At 39.6% G+C, this 16,919-nt stretch overlaps 1 long non-coding RNA gene across 1 annotated transcript; it reads right to left on the bottom strand.

The window, feature by feature from the left end:
• Positions 1 to 13,682: 13,682 nt before the first annotated feature.
• On the bottom strand, positions 13,683 to 15,869 carry LOC127106616 (uncharacterized). The gene is made up of 5 exons (XR_007795429.1): positions 15,323 to 15,869; positions 14,838 to 15,172; positions 14,562 to 14,685; positions 14,200 to 14,465; positions 13,683 to 13,971 (listed from the first exon to the last, which is right to left on the bottom strand). It is a non-coding gene; the product is annotated as an uncharacterized LOC127106616 (long non-coding RNA).
• Positions 15,870 to 16,919: the final 1,050 nt, after the last annotated feature.

Raw genomic sequence — 16,919 nt, forward strand, 5'->3', positions numbered from 1 at the left:
AGGGTCGAATTGCTATAAATAGGGGTCTTAGTCTTAGATTCAAGGGTGTTCAAACAGATATACGGAAATTCACAAAATACACTCGAAGTACCAGAGCGAGAGAAAAGAGTTTTACGCTGAAAATGTATGTATGAAGAACACCATAAGTTTCGTTCATATTATCTATTTCATACCAATTATTTAAATTAAAGTTATTCACTGCCTTTTATTTTGTCGAATTGCCCCTATTTTCAGTAGTTTATCATCACTTTTCCTGTTGTATTTACATTTCGCCAAGTCTTCAATTTCAGTACTTTCTCAAAACTTAAAGCATTTACTTTGAGTCATTTATCTTTACCTTTCCAAAGTATTTTCGTTATCTTTAAGAAACCTTTTATTACAAAGTTATCGTCATTTACGTTGTTCATAAAGTCATATGTTTCGTTTAGAATCGTTGTCAAAACACTTTTCGTTATCCACAAACCAAAACAAACTTAACCATGAGTCAAATCACCGTAATAATAGTTCTTGAGACACATGTTTTAGGATCAATCTAGTCGATCCTATAAGTTACCAAAAATATATAAATTTGGAAGACTAGCGGTTGTTTATCAGAAATCACTGGTAAACAAATTGGCACACCCGGTGGGACAGTGTCAAAAGAATTGTTGATTACAATAGTTTGTTTTTACAATTCGCAAAATTGATGTTATTCTTTTGGTTTAAAAAATTAGTGTTGTATGATCCTTAGAAGTGGTAGGATAGCCAACAATTCACAACCTATAACCAACAGAAAAAACGCAAAAAACATGGTTAATACAACCGGTCAAGGGGAACAATTCCCTCCCCAGGGAACAGGCACAATCGGAGCAAATTCGATTGATGTATCCACTGAGATCCCTAATGCACAGGCCATACCAACGTCTGAATCCATGGCCTTGCATAATTCGACAGCAATGCCTATTATGTCAGGCGCGGCAAATACTCCTGCGATTTCAACCCCTAGGCCACCAGGATTCGAGAACTACAGGTCTGTGAGAGATTAACCATATGGAATGCCATCTACCGCCATGGAAAGACTTCAAAACAATTCTTCCATATATACTCAACCACATAATACGGTTATTTCGCCAATTCAAAATTTTGGATCTGGCATGAACCATGTAGGTTGAAATAACCAATCACAAGGAGTCCCCACCCTACTACCTGCCCTGACAACAAATAATCAGGCAGCCTTTAGACAACAAATGGATGCCAGTAACCATGATATGGTAGGAGTTCTAGCCAGAGAAATGAATACCATTTTTTCTCTCGTAATACAGAATGTGAATAGGACTAACACTGACAATGCCCACACATACCAACAACTGTCAGCGCAGATGGTACGCATAGCATATTTTCTAGGCGCCCCACAATCTGTTGTTCTACGCAGGCCAAACCAGGTTATAATCCAGGGAGAAGAACCAACGATAGATCAGGTTCGACCACAAAGACAAGCCCCTGACGAAAGAGTCATGGGGGCAAGATTGGAACAACAACCAATTTGACGGGAAGTCCCTGAAGAACAACCTAGGAGAGTGATAATAGTTAATAGAGACCAGGATGTAGACGAAGTAATTCATAGGGTCAGGCGGGAAAACATGATGGAAAATGACTTAACCAGTATGATAGAGAGAATCATGGCCCAAAATGGTCTGAATACAAGACTTCGACGGCCAAACTATTCCTCTCCTTTATCAGAATATGTCCTGCAAACAGAATTACCAAGGGGTTGTAAAATCCCTAAGTTCACCAAATTCTCAGGGGATACTAGTGAATCCACTATAAAGCACATAGCCAGATACATGACTGAGGCAGGGGATTTGGAGAACAGTGAGAACTTAAGGATGAAATATTTCCCTAATTCTTTAACAAAGAACGCCTTCACGTGGTTTACAACTTTGCCACCAAATTCCATAGATGCTTGGCCCTAGTTAGAAAGATTGTTTCATGAACAATTCTATATGGGCCAAACTAAGATAATTCTTAAGGAATTAGCCAACATCAAAATAAAATTCACCGAACCTATAGATGATTATCTGAATAGGTTCCATTTGTTGAAATCTAGATGCTTTATAATAGTGCCTGAACACGAGTTGGTCGAAATGACCGCTGGAGGCTTAGAATATTCCATCAGGAAAAAGTTAGATACCCAGCATCTAAGAGACATGGCCCAATTAGCAGATAGGGTTCGACAGGTCGAACGCTTAAAATCTGAAAAGGCCAGAGAGAATAAGAATTATAAGAAAGAGAGGGTTGCTTATGTCGAATTCGAAGACAGAGAGTCTGAAATCGCTGAAGACCCTTATGGTCTTGAGGAATTCGAAGTAGATTTGGCAGAATTAAAAGAAGTACCGCCCTATGCCTGCAAATTACTTACACCTTCGAATGGCAGAAACCCTGTCGAAACTGAAAAGAATGATAGATTTCCCAAAAAGACTTACACATTTGATGTTACCAAATGTGACGAGATCTTCGATTTATTAGTAAAAGATGGCCAAATGATAGTGCCTCATAATACCAAAATTCCTCCGTTAGAACAAAGAAAGAAAATAGGCTTCTGTAAATATCACAATTTCTTAGGCCATAAAACTTCACAATGCTTTCTTTTCAGGGATCTTATTTAGAATGTAATCAGGGATGGCCGCCTCAAGTTCCCTGACCAAGGGAAAAAACAGATGAAAGTTGATACTGATCCCCTCAACATTGCTGAGACAAACTATGTTGAACCTGTCAAAATCAACATGATTGACGTAGGGGAAGTGGAGGCCGTAAAAGCAACTGGAACTGGAGGCTATACGCTGGATGGAAAGCAGGCTACTGATGGCCTAAGTAACGATGTTTCCTTTAGAATCTCTATCAAAGGTAAACAGGTTGCTAACGTCGAACCAAGGGCCACTGAAGGTCTCAAGGGGAAAGCAACTGAGGCTACTGAGGGCCTAAGAAAGAAGTTCGAGGCAATTTCAATCACTGATGGCGCCAGTCTAGGTGTCAACATGGTGGATCTAAAGCAACCCCCCCCCCCCCTAAATGGAGGAAGTGGAGGAACGTTTGAAGATGGAGCAAGAAGGGATGAAGTTTGGCTATCCCAAAGCCAACGAAAGCCTACGTGAATATCTCTAGAGATGTCACAAAAAGAATGCTGACATGTTGTTGTGCCCAAGATGCAGCATCAGGATATCTCGAAGGGTGGCTGAGGATCACGAGAGATGGCAACGAACAAAGACCGAGAGAAACTGGAGGAAGGAAAGCCAATTACAGAAGGTGTATCCCACACCAGGAGAAAGCCTTCTGGGTTTCATTGTGTGTTGCTACAAATATGAAACGGAATGTTTGATGTGTCCCAGATGTGGGGCAGTGTACAACAGAGAATTAGCCGAAGCATTCGAAAGAATCACATATGACCAAGGTTAGGACGGACATGAAGGTAACCCAAACATGTATAACTTCGACAAGAGGGGAGCGCCTAGGAGGCCAGATAGCCCTCACCCAAGGGCGAAGAGAGTTATGTTTAAACTACTAGCAGAAGTCCCTGGGGCAAATGGACTCAGGCGGGACCAAAGAAAGGAAAGTGGAGAAGTTTCGAGGACGGAGGAAGAACCTCTTGGGTGTACAGAAAACAATTTTAGGCGTCCAAGAGAGAGGCTATCAGGCTAGAAAATTACAAAGGAAAAAATCCTATGTCAAGATCCCAGTGGAGAAGACATCAGAGGATGAGGAAAGCAGAAAGAGAGATGAATCTAAAAGAGACTGGAGAATCCAGCAGCGTCAAGGTTCCCCCAAATATCATGGATTCGACCAAACCACCCGTGGGAAGGAAGTTATTTCCAGATGAAAACATAAGTCAGAAGGTTCAGAAGGAATAAGTAAGAGAGGAGGAAATGCTTACAGACGACTTCGAGTCCGACGGAGTGTCTTCTGTGAATATGAATTGCAACGTAGTCTCAGTCCTACCGTACGAGTATAACCAGGAAACAGAGGTTGAAGATAACGAGGAAGCAAACGCTGCGGAGATGGCGAAGCATCAACCAGTGTGTTACTATGTTCTGAACAGTGGCGTTGTTGAAGAGCAGAACGCTATTTTCGAAAGGCCTCACCAGGGGATGCAGAGTCACCTCAAGCCCCTATACATTAGGGCCAAAGTTGGACATGTGGGAGTGAATAAAGTCTTGGTGGACGGAGGAGCAGCAGTCAATTTGATGCCCTAATTCAGGTTGAAAAAGATAGGTATGTTCGACACTGATGTCAAACCTCACAACATGGTATTGTCAAATTATGAAGGTTAGATAGGATAGACGTTGGGCGTCATATAAGTGGACCTGACTGTTGGGTCAATCACAAGACCAACGATGTTTATGGTAATACCTGCAAAAGCAAATTACAATTTACTACTAGGGAGAGAATGGATACATGGAATAGGGGCGGTCCCTTCGACTATGCATCATAGGGTATCTATCTGGAGAGAAGATGGTGTGGTAGAGAATGTCGAAGTTGACCAAAGTTACTTCACGGCAGAAGTAAACCATGTGGACAAGAGAAACTTTGACAGGAACTTGGCGCACATAGGACCATGTTACCCAGCGGAAGAAGGCTACGCCCCAAATAAAAATGCCTTGTACTTCTTGACTCTCCACCCAAATGGCTTTCAGTGGGATAGGGAGATTATGGGAGACCCGAAAGAAGGGGAATCATCTGAAATACGGCCAACAGGCTGGGATGAAGACCTGTACTATGACTGAGTCTTCTTTCCTCGAAAAGATTTCGACCTACATGGCTGAGAACAAAAGACAAGCGGCTCTCGAAGCCGAGATAAAAAACATGGCTAACAAAGCCACATATGGTGAAATCTATAATACAGGACCGGGGGAGTTCTCTAAACCAAAACCCCCTGACGAACAAGTACCTGTGGAACCATCAGAACAGAGGTTAGACGCCATCTACGACGAAGAGCCTCTGGGATTTGAAAAATATCCAGTAACGTCAAGTGCAAAGATGTTAGCGCAAGATCCTCTCGAAGAGGTTGATCTCGGAAATGGAAGTGCAAAAAGAATTGCCTACATCAGCGCTAAACTGGACCCCAAGTTGAAAGTGAGAGTTATTGAATTGCTAAGAAAAAACAAAGATTGCTTCGCTTGGGATTACGACGAGATGCCTGGTTTGAAGAGGGACTTGGTCGAATTAAAGCTGCCTATCAAGGATGGCAAGAAGCCCATCAAGCAGACTCCAAGAAGATTCGCCCCAGAAATCCTCTCAAAGATAAAAAAAGAGGTCGAAAGACTTCTTCGTTGCAATTTCATCAGGACCACAAGGTATGTCGATTGGATTGCTAATATAGTCCCTGTTATCAAGAAAAATGCCTCTTTGCGAGTATGTATAGGTTTTCGTGATCTAAATGCAACAACTCCTAAAGATGAGTATCCAATGTCTGTGGCAGAGATGCTGGTTGACTCAGCCGCAGGCTATGAATATCTCAGCATGCTTGATAGATATTCTGGCTATAACCAGATTTTCATTGCAGAAGAAGATGTTTCTAAAACAGCTTTTCGATGTCCAGGGGCAATAGGCACATATGAGTGGATAGTTATGCCTTTTGGCCTAAAAAACGTTGGGGCAACATACCAGCGAGCAATGAATTCTATATTACATGATTATATAGAGACATTTATGCAAGTGTACATAGATGACATTGTGATAAAATCTACGTCAGATGAAGATCATCTAACCCATTTCAGCCAATCATTCGAAAGAATGAGAAAACATGGCTTAAAAATGAATCCTCTTAAGTGTGCATTCTTTGTACAGGCTGGAGATTTTCTGGGCTTTGTGGTCCACAAAAAAGGGATAGAAATCAATCAGAACAAGACGAATGCCATTATGGAGACCAAAGCACCATCAACTAAAAAAGAATTGCAATCATTATTAGGAAAGATAAACTTCCTAAGAAGATTCATTTCGAATTTAGGTGGTCGAACTCAAGCCTTCTCTCCCCTTCTGCGCCTGAAACAAGGGAAGTTCGAATGGAATGACGAACATCAAAAGGCATTCGACAAGATCAAACATTATCTGACAAACCCTCCTATCTTGGCACCACCATGTGGAAAAAAGCCTATGAGACGGTATATATCAGCCTCTGACACTACCATAAGTAGCATGTTGGCGCAAGAGAATGAAGATGGTGTCGAAAGAGCCATTTATTATCTTAGTAGGGTTTTAAATGATGCAGAAACTAGATACACTTCAATAGAAAAGTTGTGTCTTTGTTTGCATTTCTCTTGTACTAAACTCAAGTATTATATAAAACCTAATGATTTATACGTCTCTTCGCATTTTGATGTCATCAAGTATATGTTATCCAAGCCAATAATGCACAGTCGAATTGGCAAATGGGCTTTAGCACTCACTGAATACTCTTTAACCTTTATGCCTTTAAGGGAAATGAAGGGACAAATAGTATCAGACTTTTATTGTAGACCATGCAGTGGTCGAAAATCCTCAACTTCAAGTTGAGTTGAAACCTTGGAAATTATTCTTCGACGGTTCCACTCATAAGGATGGAAGTGGGGTTGGGATAATGTTAATTTCTCCTGAAGAAATTCCAACAAAACTCAAATATAGAATTGAAGGTCCCCTTTGTTCTAACAACGAAGCAGAATATGAAGCCCTTATTGCAGGACTTGAGGCTTTGTTGGAATTGGGGGCAACTAGGGTCGAAATTAAAGGAGATTCATAATTAGTAATCAAGCAACTGACGAAGGAGTACAAATGTATAAAAGAAAATTTGATTATGTACTTCGTCATTGCAAATAGGTTACTCAAAAAATTCGAATACATCGACATAAAACATGTCCCTAGAATAAAAAACCAAGAGGCTAATGACTTAGCACAAATAGCTTCAGGGTATAGAATTTCAAAAGATAAGCTAGAAGAACTCGTCGAAGTAAGAGGAAAGGCAATGGCTGCCAGATTGTCTCCGACAGATTTGGAAAGCACCCAGTTAGGATATGCTAACAAAGAGGAGTTTGAAGTATTGGCCATTGATACCTTAATAGATACAGATTGGAGGAATCCAATTATTAATTATCTCAAGGACCCTTCGAGATATACATAAAGAAAAACCAAGTACAGGGCTTTATCTTATGTGTTGATAGGGAATGAATTATTCAAGAAAACCCCTGAAGGGATCCTGTTGAAATGCTTAGGAGAAAGCGAAGCTTACTTGGCATTATCTAGTGTACATAGTGGAGCTTGTGGAGCACACCAGGCAGGCCATAAGATGAAATGGTTGCTTTTCACATATGGAATATATTGGCCCACCATGTTAAAAGATTGTATAGAATTTGCTAAGGGTTGCCAAGAATGTCAAATACATACAGGAATTCAACATGCTCCTGCAAGTGAGCTTCATAGAATTATTAAGCCTTGGTCTTTCAGAGGGTGGGCATTAGATCTAATTGGGGAAATTAGACCCAATTCATCCAAAGGTCAAAGATACATACTTGTAGGAATTGACTATTTCACTAAATGGGTCGAAGCAGTACCTTTAGTAAATGTGGATCAAGAAATTGTTATCGAATTCATTCAAAGGCAAATTTTATACAGATTTGGAATCCCAGAAAGTATAACAACAGATCAAGGATCAGTTTTTACCGGTCGAAAGATGCAAGAGTTTGCAAAGGAAATGGGTTTCAAACTGTTAACATCCACACCCTATTATGCTCAAGCCAATGGGCAAGTTGAAGCAACCAATAAAGTAATAATTGGTTTGATCAAAAAGCGTGTAGGGAAAAAGCCAAAAAATTGCCACAAAACTTTAGACCAAGCACTTTGGGCTTGTCGAACCTCCCCTAAAGAAGCCACTTACACTACACCTTTCCAGCTTACATTTGGACATGATGCAGTACTACCTGTCGAAGTCTACTTGCAATCAGTGAGAATCCAAAGACAAGGAGAAATTCCATCTGACTTATACTGGGAAATGATGATAAATGAGGTGGTGGATTTGGACAAAGAAAGGTTGCATGCGTTAGAAGTATTAAGAAGACAGAAGGAGATGGTAGCAATGGCATACAATAAGAGGGTCAAAGGTAAAACCTTCACTATGAATGATTTAGTTTGGAAAGTCATATTACCTATGGATCGAAAGAATAAGGCATTAGGAAAATGGTCTCCACATTGGGAAGGACCTTTTCAAATTTTAAAAGCCTTTTCAAACAATGCATACGAAATAGAAGAACTAACAGAGGATCGAAGAATCCTAAAAGTAAATGGAAAATACTTAAAGAAGTATAAACCATTTATGCACGAAGTCAGAATCATAACAGCATAGTAAGTAAAGAACTATCATGGCCAAAATGGTGAAGATATTTAAACTCCAAATATGTGCCAAAATGGCTTTCGTCTTAATCAAGTTACAAGTAAACAAGATTTGAATAAAGCAAATACAGGAGGAAATCAAAAAGGAATAGTGGCCCTCATCCGATCATATTTTTTCTTCGCCAAACCAATCTTATACTGAACAGCCGCTTGAACTCCTCTGAGGCGTGCAATATCTTCGTTCATAGTCGTAGCCTTTTCGACATGATCTACGTTTTGCTTCTCCATATCATTAGCTTCAGTACTATCCAAGCCTCGGATAGTAGCCTGCTTCGCCTGAGCGTCAGAAATCTTCTTCTGCAATATGAGATTCCCAGAGACGTATCGAAGCAGTGTAAGTGTCGAACTCTGCTTGGGCTGATTTTCTAGAAGCGGATAACTCCTCAGAAGATTGTGAAGTTCGAAGGGCATTGTCAAACTCAATGGCTTGAGCTTTTTCAGTCGATAGAAGTTTAGCTTTGGCGTCCACCTCCCTATGATATTCAGCACACACTTGTTCAATGAGGTTCTGAATATCAATAAGGGCTTCACCTACATCAGTGGGGCAAGCAGTGATGTTAATCTTGCTTATCACCTTCTTTATGCTAAAGCTCGCCCCCACATTGTTCCTTAATTCGTCAAAGAGATTTACATCAAAAACTGCCTTCTTCACCTGCTGAAAGAGTTCGTCATGAGATGCTTCGTTTGCACTAGCACCAGACTGGGTCGAAGCTCCAGAAATACTTTGCTCTGAAGAAGACTCTCTTTGAGCCATCATTAACCTCACATACTTGAGGGGATCATTCTGGTTAAAAGATTTTTTCTCCTCCTCAATAAGTGGTATAGGTGAAGTCTGGGTGATGGATGGTCGAACTTTAGTTGGATTTGGGACCGTGTCGACGCTGGCATTACTAGTTCCAGTTTGATTTCCCTCAGTATCAACTTCTCCCACATTCATGTCTTCATCTTCTCGAAAATACCCCTCAATTTCATTTGAATCTTGATCATCCTCATCAACATCATGTGAAGGGAATGCAACTCTGGCAGGAGAATTACTAGGAGTATCCTCAGAGTCTTCTTTCCCTGTTGAGTCCTTCTCGTCAACGTGCTTCGAAACTCTTTTACCATCTTCACCAAGAGAAGAGGTTTCTTCTTCGTTTTGAGCGTTATCTGCTTCAAGATTTTGAGCTCCAGTCGAAGAGCCTTTGTTTTGGATAGCACCACTGACTGTCAGAGGAGGAGATGGATTCATGCCGCTCGAAGGATCACTTTGATTGGCAGTAGAAATGAGGGGAGTGGTAGCTTTGTCCTGAAAATAAAATGTTAGAATAAAAGTATGAGTTTGTTGAAAGATAGAACACTTAAGGTCGAAGTATACCTATTGAGCCTCAGGATCGGAGGCATTGCTCCCAATGTGCTCCAGCGCTGCGCCACCAGAAGGCTGGGATGGAGTTTTCTTTGGAAGAAGAGGGAGAATGGTGGTTTCGACACCTTGTTGTTTATTTGGTTGGAAAGGGGCAACTGTTGCCTTATTTTTCTTCTGTTTTTTCTTGAGTCGAGTGGGAGGAGTATCCTCTTCATCATCTTCGACAAGAATTATATTAGCAGGAGAGGTTTTTCTTTTCTTGGGTGTCAAAGGAGGCTTGCCACTACCCTGAAAAAGAAATAATTAGAAAAAAATACGAAAGAGACAAAGAAGTTATTTGATGTAATACCTTTGAACTCTTCTTCGGTTTTTCTGGACCAACACCAAAAGGCACTCCCTGGCTTGAAGAGGTAATTGGCCTGGAAGCAATAGTCGAACTAGCCTTCGCCACAGGCTTTTCTTTCTTCGCCACCTTCCTTTCGACAGCTAAAGAAGGATGTGAGTTAGTCGAAACATGCAAATTTTTAGAAGATTGGCAAAAAGACGAAAGGGAGTTGTAAAACCAAGAAATCCAAACATTCAACACCTACATATGTCGGAGAAGTGATTCTCACTGCATCTAAATCGAAGTGAAGAAAGCCTTTGAAACTGTCTAAGGTATGTTTGGTTGCAACTACTCTTTTTACAGGTTTTTGTTGGTCATTTTTTAGTATGTTAAAAATGTTCCCACACGTGAACCAGTAAGGGTAAGGGGGAAAAAATGAGAAAGCAAAATCTGCACTAGGTAACTTTGGAAATTTGGGTGGTTCGCACTCAAAGGCCAAATCATATTTCAACTCAGGTTTTACAGCTTTGAGAGATTGTCTTTTGGCAATCTGCTTTTCAAATTTTTCTTTTAAAATTGGCGCTGCATAACAAACGGTTCCAACAAGGTTTGTTGGGTCATAGACAATTTCAAAGTACTTTTGGAATGCTTGGGTTTCTTCATAATGAGTAAGCTTACCCTTGGGGACGTTTTCCTGCAAAGATGAAAAGGCCTTCGTTAGACGTTCTTTGATTTTAGCAGTAGAAAACATATTATGGGAATAGAAATCTATCCACCAAGTGGCAAAACCATTGGTGGAATAGAACGACGGTTGGAAGGCTATTAATTGGAATTCGGCAAAATTGGCATGGAATTCTTTGTGGATGGCAATGTCTTGAACGCTCCATTCAGTCCTTGCACAGCAAATCTCGCGCTTTTGTTTGAATAAAGAAACAGGGATAAGTTAACACAACCCAAATTGTCGAGAGACAAAATTAGGCTGATAAGCCAACAGACACACATGGCTCTTTAACTGGCAGAATCCTAGAAATAAGCAGCCTTGGGAGGAGAAAGGCACGCCATATGTCTTCGATCTCTGTGTTGGCATTTTTCACAGCGTCTTCGAGCGAGGCAGTAAACCAGGAAGGACCATTGGTTCGACTGGCAAAAGGAGCCATCGAAGGAAGGAAATGGTGACGCTTCGAGAACATCTAGGTGTATTTGGTGAGGGAAGTTTGTAAGTTATCAACATCATCAGCTGGAGTCAGTAGAAGGAGCATGGTGCCCTCAATGCTTCGATTCATTATCTCTGGGGCATTTTCTTCGACGTTTCCTCGTGTTGGCAAAAAGGATTCGAAAGTGGCATTAAGCCACAATTGAAGAAGCCAATAAGACCCAGATAGTAATAAATTGGTGCCAGCTTCGTATTCCTTTAGCTTAGCACTAACCGATCCTAGACTTTTGTACAAACTAGCCAATAAGAGTTCACTCAAACACACTCTTCGACCAGCATGCAATTGGTTAGCGAGCGTTAAAAATCTCTTAGCAACTTGTAAAGATTTGCAGCAAAATAAGAACTTGGACAACCATAGACCTAAGAATGCTATATGTTTTATATTAGAAACTTCTTCCCCATTAGCATGATATAGATTAATGTAAGTACTAAACGAAGCGTTCTTAACGTTAAAGTCAATCAAGTTTTCACAGTCTTGGTAGGGGCCGAAGGTTTCTCCTGTCGGAGGAAGTCCAACAATGGCAGCTATGTCGAAAAGTGTGAGAGTCATCATTCCACAAGGAAGATAAAAGGTGTTATATGTGTTATCCCAGAAATATAGGTTGGATAATAGTAAAGGTTGACAGTAACTAAATCCCAGCTTCGACATCTGGATTAGGTCAAAAATATCCAATTCTTTCCAAAATGAAGCTTTCTTCTTCTCAACTTTGGTTAACCAAGCTAGATAGGATTTATCTAGAGTTGGACAAGACCGAAAGGGTCTGAAACTATCAGTGATAAAATCCAGTTGAAAAGCCTCTCTCTGGTTTAGATCCTCATTGTCTCTAGAGGAAACGGTTTTTGTTGGCTATGGGTTTAGTAGTATGATGACAAGGAAAAAACTGAGCACATTTCTCTAAATGTTCTTCAGATACTAATGGGCCTAAAAACCCTAAAGCATTTCCAGAAAGTAGGAAAGGAACCATTACCCGAGAAGCAAAAATTGCTTTTTGTTCTTTCAAAATTTTTGGAGCAGTGATGTATTCTCGGTCCCCAGCAGTGATGGTTGTGCTGGTTGGAATGTTCTGGGAAGCAGAACTTTTTGAGGATCCAGCACTTTTGATGTTCTTTGATTGCTTTCGTTGTTTATCAGAAGACATTGTAACGGGTTTTGGAGATTTTGAAGGATTAGGGTTTTAGGGAAGAACAAGCGTTTTCAGAGAAGTTGAAGAAGATGAACTTAGATGAAAAATGGAGATTTTCGTGAAAAGAAAGAGAGAAATGACAAGTGAGCTTTTATTGTGTTAAACCTACGAAGCTGACTGGTTACGCTTTACTAGGATAGTGGGCCACGTGGTGGTTTTTCTGAGAAAATGGTACAGGGAATACTATTCATTTTCTTGGAAGTTGAAGCTCATAATGTCAAATAACTGCGCACACGTTCTGATGAGACCTTTTGAAAAAGTTAATCATGATTAACTGACAAATATGGACTTTTAGGTCTATGAAAGGTCTCTGGTTGAAATCTGGTGAATACAAAAAATGTCCATTTCTACAGTAATTCGAAATAGACATTTCTTGGGGGCAATTTGTTAGCTGGAGATTTCGACGGATAGCTGAAGTTCTTTGGAAGTGTTACATTTTGGAGAATAAATAAGAGATGGTTGTGTCGAAGCTGTTTAATTCTTTTCGTGGGTGAACAATTCTTTGTTGTCGAAGCCTGAGACTTAGAGGATTTTTGGACTTCCACAAAGCTCTCTTCGACATAGGCGTTCACAGAGTCGAAGCTTCAAGCAGGAAGCATTTGAAATTTAAACAAAGTCGTTTCGTCAGGCCAACACGTGGAGACATCTAAGACATGCAATGCTTGAGAATGGCGAACGTGGCAATCATATGTATAGAGGCCGTTAGGGTCGAATTGCTATAAATAGGGGTCTTAGTCTTAGATTCAAGGGTGTTCAAACAGATATACAGAAATTCACAAAATACACTTGAAGTACCAGAGCGAGAGAAAAGAGTTTTACGCTGAAAATGTATGTATGAAGAACACCATAAGTTTCGTTCATATTATCTATTTCATACCAATTATTTAAATTAAAGTTATTCACTGCCTTTTATTTTGTCGAATTGCCCCTATTTTCAGTAGTTTATCATCACTTTTACTGTTGTATTTACATTTCGCCAAGTCTTCAATTTCAGTACTTTCTCAAAACTTAAAGCATTTAATTCGAGTCATTTATCTTTACCTTTCCAAAGTATTTTCGTTATCTTTAAGAAACCTTTTATTACAAAGTTATTGTCATTTACGTTGTTCATAAATTCATATGTTTCGTTTAAAATCGTTGTCAAAACACTTTTCGTTATCCACAAACCAGAAACAAACTTAACCATGAGTCAAATCACCGTAATAATAGTTCTTGAGACACATGTCCTAGGATCAATCTATCGATCCTGTAAGTTACCAAAAATATATAAATTTGGAAGACTAGCGGTTGTTTATCAGAAATCACTGGTAAACAATTACAGTACATCATGAAAAGGCCTAAATCAGATGTTACAAAAAAGTTCTATTGTGGTTCTCATCTTCATAGAACTTCAACCTTTAAAGTCGCCAAGTGTTTCAAGTCATCCTACCACGCCAACCTCGATGTTATGATGACACCATGACTTAAGTCTCCTTAAGTATCTGAACTCCACATCAAACACAATACCTTATCCCTGTAAAAATCCGTGTTAACATATTAGCATCGTACACACAACCAAGACTAACCATGATCTATAACAAATTCATCATCAACTAGCTACATATTCAACCCAATATATATAACCGGGTAGCATCTTACTTGAACATTAAGCTAACATTCAGTAATCATTAACAAGCATTTAACATTCAGCAGGCAAAATGTAATTGGAAATGGGAAAAATTGGCTAGTGGCAGTAGTGCACCTTTAGGTGTGCCACTAGGAAGCGCTCATGCCTTGATTTTGTCCTAAGGATTTCTCTTTGGCATCTCAATGTCTCAAAGAATCAACTCAACTTCTCCAATCCTATACTAACCAACCCTTAATCCTTCTCTTCACCCTAACATCAACAAAACACTCCCAACTTTAATCATATAATAGAGAAAACAAGAACCTTCCAAGATGAACCCAATTCTGAATTCACAAAAACTTCATAATATACAACCGCTAACCGAAGCTTTTTCGAACCACCTAGAAAAAAATCCACAACAGAGATCAAAAGGAAAGTCAAATGACAGAATGAGAATCTCGATTCATAAATAGAATTCCGAGTGCAGTCGGATTCACCTGCTAAGTGAGTTAACAAAACTGTACAGAATTCCAAGAACTTTGCAATATCGATACCCCATTTGACCATAATGCCCAAACCTTCTAGAACAGGATATTATCACCCTTGTACAATCATTCCAACCTACGTAAACATGAGTCAAAGCAATTACAAAAAATATAATAGAAGAGAAGAGAAACTTTCAAACAAAATTTTCAAAACAAAACTAACTACTTCTAACATTCTAACCAACAACTCTAACTTCCCTACCAACTTTCTAACCTCTCAAAACTAACCTGTAACCAAATCAAAAACTAAAAACATTCCTCCAAACCGCTTCATAACAGAACCTCTTTTAACCTCACTAAGTTCCCAAGGGCCAAAATCCATCATCACTCTCTATATAACCGAAGAGAGAAACCTGCAACTTTTTTTCATGAGAACTCAAGTTATAACCACCAATCGAATCCATCATCTCCACCATCAGTCAACAGTTCACAACATCATACTCCATAACCAACAATCACCCTGAATGGAACCGATCCTCAACCTTTCACTCCAACCTCCCTCCAATCTTCAACGGACCTTCCCTTCACAATGCAACCTCGCCTCTTCTAAACCCTCATCAAACCTATAACACCATATAACAGAAAAACGAGGATTTACAAAAGCCCATATCAAAAAAAGAAAAGCGGAGAGGAGGTTTCTACAAGAACATGATCACAAGTAGAGAAAAGAAAACCGCAAAGAAGAAGCGAGAGAAGGTAAATAAGAGACTCACGAGTTTTCGAAGGGAGTGACTTCGCTCTTCATCATCAACCACACGATCGTCTTCAGCACGAATACGAAACTTGCACAAGAATGGAGCTTTCGTTGTTCATCTCTAATACGCCGCGATTAAGGACGTTAAATCAACGACACATCGGCGCTGGTAGGACTCTTCTTCTTTCGATCTTCTGATTTCGCGAACCTTGAGAGGATATTCGTCTTTTGCCATTGAAATTCTACTTCATTTGAAGTTCGGTCTTAAGCGAAGTGTTAGAGGTTAGTGAGATTTCATGGCGGTATGTGCGATTTCGAAGAGAACCCTCGTGTTGCGAATTGGGGGCTAGGGTTCAGGGGAGAAGAATTTTGTGATTTGGTTCGCGTTTCGGTTTTCTGTGGTTGTGGTTGTAGTACCCCAAAATTTTCCCACCATTTTTCTTTTCCATTTAACCCGTAACCTGAGATCCATCTAACCCCATTCATTTCTCATGCATATTCATCATCATTCATGATTAACACTTACTAACGAGTATCATAGATTCAAAGTTCATGGTTGGTAAAATCAAAAATTTGGCTTGAAGATTATGGTTTTCCTCGTCATGTGGGGCCGAAAACCTAATTGCTTGATTCATGACATTTGAGGATCCTTTTGGTTTGCTTTGACTTGGAAACCCTAATTGTGAGCCCATGAGTTGAGATGTTGCTTGTGGAGCTTTGTGTTTGGGCTGAAACCTTAACCATTGACCTTAAGGTTGGTAAACTGTGTGGCTTGCTTTGAGAAGGGTTGGAAACCCTAGTTGTGGTTCATGATATTTATACATTGCTCATGTTGATTACTCTCGGTTTGAGGCCTTTGATTGAATACTTGGATTTGAATTTTGGCTACTAAACCCTAGTACATGGCTTATTTTTATTGGTTCCAAGCATGTTTGCATGCATATTCCATTGCACATTGTCATTGGTCTCACTTGATCTAAGTCGCCTCATCCAAACTTCATTGATCCATCACATTGGTCCCAATTGGTTCATGGTTCCATTTTGAACGCGAAGTTTTGATCAGGGAAGTCTATTCCATTATCTTTTTGCATCAATTGACTTTTGGTCAACTGTTGACTTTTTGGTTAACCAGTTGACCAAAGTAAACATACCATACTATCCTCCCTCAATTATCATGACTTTTGTTCTCAATGTCCATCAATTGCATAAGTTCATTTGAACTCATTTTAACAAGGTTATCTCCGTCTTTGTTCATGATCACATGGTCATTTTATCAAACTTTATTCATGTTCATTTTAAATCATGTTAAGACCATCATTGTTGCGATAACGTGAACCATTCAAGTCATGCCAATTAAAATCCTCTTTCAAATCCATTCGATTTCCAAATGTATTACATTCCATAACCATTTGTGGATCTTGATCATTTTAGGACCATTCCTAAAAACCATGCCCATTTTAATTTTAACCATGAACCGTTTTGTTTTTAGCCTATTTCCATCTTAAATGCCTAACATTACAAATTCACTCATTACAAATTCATTCATTCATTACACTTCATTACAAATTAATAACAAAATGTTTCATTCATAACAAATCCATTAAATACAAACTTTT

Source organism: Lathyrus oleraceus, chromosome 7, assembly GCF_024323335.1.
Source record: "Lathyrus oleraceus cultivar Zhongwan6 chromosome 7, CAAS_Psat_ZW6_1.0, whole genome shotgun sequence".
In the NCBI taxonomy this organism is placed as follows: domain Eukaryota; kingdom Viridiplantae; phylum Streptophyta; class Magnoliopsida; order Fabales; family Fabaceae; genus Lathyrus; species Lathyrus oleraceus.